Here is a 4159-nt window from a genome sequence, read left to right as displayed (position 1 = left end):
TACATTTATGGCCTATTAGCTGTTTCAAGAATGTGAGCTTCATGGGGTAGGGATTTCTGTCTACTCACTGATGTATCCTAAGTGTGTGGCACATGGTAGGTGTTTAGTAAGTATGTGTTTTACTAAATCTTAGGCTCTAAGAGGAAATGACCCTTCAGTGCAGCTTCTCAATACTCAGAGTATTTCTTAACCTCTATACTGGCATTGTAAGAAAGGCAATTCTTCATAGTGTCAGTCTCATATATGCTCCAGGACATTCCACGCACCTGGACCCTGCCCGCCAATTGCCAGCAGTACCTCCTATCATCAAGGTAACATTTTAAAACATCCCTGCACATCTTCAGATCCCTCTTATGGCTCCAACAAGGCTTTGCTTGATAGATACCTCAAGTCTTAGAACAAAACCTTTTTTAAATGTGCAAGTATTTATTTTAATTACTCCTATTTGAAGGCTCTCATTTTTGAAGAACAGCAAAGCATTTTATCATCCACTCTTTCCCTTCCTTAAAGGCTTCAATGGGTTTCGGCAAATTTGTGTCATCCACATGACTGTGTTTTGGAGTTATTCCAGGTACACCAGCAGATTCATCATCAATCCACTTCACCAGCACATTGTACCTTCCTACAATGTGGAAGCCAACTGCACACTGCAACTTACATGAGCAGATAGGGCCAAGGATTAGAGGGCATCCATCAGCTTCCTCCAGGTGGTCGGAGCCCTGCATTAGACATGTGAGCCACAGGCAGTGTCTAGTCCAAATACATGTCCGATCTTATGAGTTAAAATCTCACAAGATTGAAGCAGCAAAACACTAGCTATTTCAGGAATACAATAGTTATCAAAAGCTGAATAGTCGGGGCCAGCCCGGTGGCGCACTGCTACAGTGCGCCGCTTGGGAGCGTGGCGGCGCTCCCGCCGAGGGTTCGGATCCCACATACAGACCGGCCGCTCACTGGCTGAGCGAAGTGCGGGCGTGACACCGAGGGTTGCGATCCATTGCCAGTCACGAAAAAAGACAAAAAGGGGGCGGCGCTCCCGCTGAGGGTTCGGATCCCACATACAGACCAGCCGCTCACTGGCTGAGCGAAGTGCGGGCGTGACACCGAGGGTTGCGATCCGTTGCCAGTCACGAAAAAAGACAAAAAGGGAAAAAAAAAAAAAAAGCTGAATAGTCACTTGAAGATATTTTCTGGAGCTTCCTCACATTTCCTTCCCAGTGTGAGCTATAAAAATCACTGCCATACCTGGCAAAGCTGAATGTCCCCACACCACCTGTCAAAGAGGCCTGTCCAAGGACAAAATTCCAGGAGTCTCCTGGGTAAAGATCAATCATTCTTATCCCCACAATGCAGAAGGCATCTTCAGGTTTCTTCTTTTTTAAGAACTTCAGGATGTGCCCTGTATGATTTTGTAGGTTTTGTGTGTTATCATTGACTCTAAAGGAACACCCATTTGCAGAAACAGGAATCAGTTCTAGGAGTTTTACTGTTAAGCCCTAGCAAAATGCTTCACAGTAGCTCTTGAGTCATTTAATATTTTCTTCACTGGTAATTATGGTGTTTCCTAGAGATCCAATGGACTATATATAAATACTACGTTTATTTGAAGTGGGAGTCTTTCTGTAAGGATCATTGAAAAGCTGTTCAAAGTTTTGGGGAGCCTCAGGATGGGTGGTGATCCAACCTGATTGTGAATGTAGGGTAATGGGTCCTAAGAGATCACTGGCTGGCTGGAAGGCTTCATTCATTAAATGCTGTTCCCCAGTACCTAATTTCTCATATTGTGACACAAGTGCTGGGTTCTTTGAGATGAGAGCTGTTTTCAATGTCTGTTCAGAGCACCGTGATGTTTGCATAATGAGAGATCTCTCCCATTCATATCATGTTCCTATGTCGAGGTTTCATCCTTCCATTTGAATAGGTCAAACGAATGTTCCACTGCGAGGCTTTATAAAGATAGAAGACTCCCACTGAAGTTTTTACTTTACAGGTACGGGCATGTCTGGGCCAGGATGGAAAAGTGCTGTGGGCAGTGACCTCACCCCCGACAGGCCTCCATACCACCCATCTGCCTCCCACAGCAGCCACCCCTCGGGTGCATCCAAAACCATTTTTTTACACTGAGGTTCCACTTAGCAGATAATTAGTCCATCTTATGGCATCTTAGGGGCCTTCTCAGAGATTATATGCTTTCCTTCTTATATGTCTCACTCAGCAGATTTCAAAATCCTTTCACATAAAGACAGTGATATTCTAGAGTAAAATTCAGCTGTCGAATATGCCTTTTATGTCAGTCATTAACAAGCCAGTAAACCAATGCTTACTAAGTGCTTCTAAGCCTGACTCCATGCTGTGCAGTGTACATTTTAAAGTGCAGATGATACTACACCCACTGAAACTGTGCAAGTGCAGGGCTATTTGAGTTCAGCATCTGATCTAATCCTTCCCTACATTGTAGGCAAAAGTTAGGCACTACAGTCAGAGAGGAGGTTTGACTGATTTCTTTCCACTGGTCTGTTACTCAACTGAGATGGACAAACTGCTGAGTTAAATTGGAATAACACAGTCCAAGAGAATGACATCTAAAGTCAGAGATGGCAACAATAACAGACATTTCTATGATAGAACATCAACAAATAATTACCGATTGTCTGCTGGATATAAACTACTGCACTACAGGACATCAAAAGGTGTGGTTAACATGGCATCAAATGTCATTCTGCTGGGTGACAATGAAATACATGTGCAAATACTAATATTCACATAAATGCCAATACTGAGAGCAGCCATACTAAGTGTTTTATGTGCATTATTTCATTTAATCATTGACATGGAAACTACAGGTATCCCTATTTTACAGATGAGGAACTTGAAGCTCAGAGAAATAAAGGGACAAGATCACTCAGCCAGGAAGTGGTGGGGCCAATGCATAAACGCAAGTTTGTCTAAGGCCAAAGGGTCTTTACTACCATGTGATAAGTTTCATTTTTCAATTGAAATTTTCAGTTTTCATCTACTTCGGTTGTACAGGCACAAATATACAGAATATATATTTTAAAACTTTCTTTAAAGTAATGTATGTTGGGCTGCTCTCTACAATCTGCCCCATTTAAGCCTTTACAGTTCAAATCTGTCAGTCTCTGCAAATTTGACATTTGATCATAAATTGCTCATCTTGACATGAGCCACAACACCCCATATTAAAGAAGCACTTAGAGATCCATCTCTGTTCCAGTTCAAGAGACTTATGTAAGAGTCCTTTTTGATCTTTCCTAAAATTAAAATGAAAGGCCACACTCAGGCAATATCATAGAATAACAAAAATGTTCAATTCTGTGAAAACGGTAGAGACAGAACTGATTATTTGATATTTAAGGCAAAGAAATAGTTGTTTCATCTGATATTTTATTTTGAACTCTACTGTCAGACTATGGTACTTATTTCTGTTTTTATAGTTTTTAAAAATGATCATCAAAAACAAGAAATAAGAAAAAAAAAATAAACAACATTTTCTTATACTCCAGGATTGAAGATATTTTCCCTTTGGCATGTACCCTAATAAGTAGGAAAATCTAAAATGAAAGTTACTGTGTTGCTTCAGTAACTTCTAAGAAATCAATATAGTTCTGGTTTTCTGCTATAACTCTCAAACAACATTTGATGTATCTCTTAGTCACTGACACTTTCTTTACACTCTGAAGTAAAGTTATACCAGACTACAGATGATAAAGTACAGTTATTTGAAGTTTGCATTTTAAAGAGAGATGCACAGTTCTCAGACATTAGGTATGACATGTTCACATAGACTTCACCGAGCACAGGTCTAACTTCCTGGGCCAAATTCCATTAAGTCTTTGAGCCAAGAAAATTAACTCACCACTCATTAAAAAACAGTATTTCAACCATGTCATACCCCTGGTTAAGGCAAATTTATGAAAAAATATCTTTCTAATTCTACATGTGATTCTTTAAAAGTAAGTAGTTTGCACAAAGCCCATTCCAGAGTGATAGAAGAAGCATCTGCTCTATGATATTGGGGGATGTGAACACACCTCTCATCATTGGACAGATCATCTAGGCAACAAATCAACAGAGTAACCATTACTCTTTCAGAAGGAGAGAGAAGAAATCTAAGGTTATCAGTGGTGAGAGGGGGGAG

The 4159-nt window shown here is 40.6% G+C and overlaps 1 pseudogene; it reads right to left on the bottom strand.

Annotated features, from left to right (window-relative positions):
- Positions 1-455: 455 nt before the first annotated feature.
- On the bottom strand, positions 456-1856 carry LOC103603876 (annotated as a pseudogene).
- Positions 1857-4159: the final 2303 nt, after the last annotated feature.

The sequence above is a fragment of the Galeopterus variegatus genome, unplaced genomic scaffold, assembly GCF_000696425.1.
Source record: "Galeopterus variegatus unplaced genomic scaffold, G_variegatus-3.0.2 Scaffold4844, whole genome shotgun sequence".
Lineage (NCBI taxonomy): Eukaryota > Metazoa > Chordata > Mammalia > Dermoptera > Cynocephalidae > Galeopterus > Galeopterus variegatus.
Note: the sequence above shows the minus strand (reverse complement) of the source record. Positions and strands in the feature narration are given on the sequence as shown.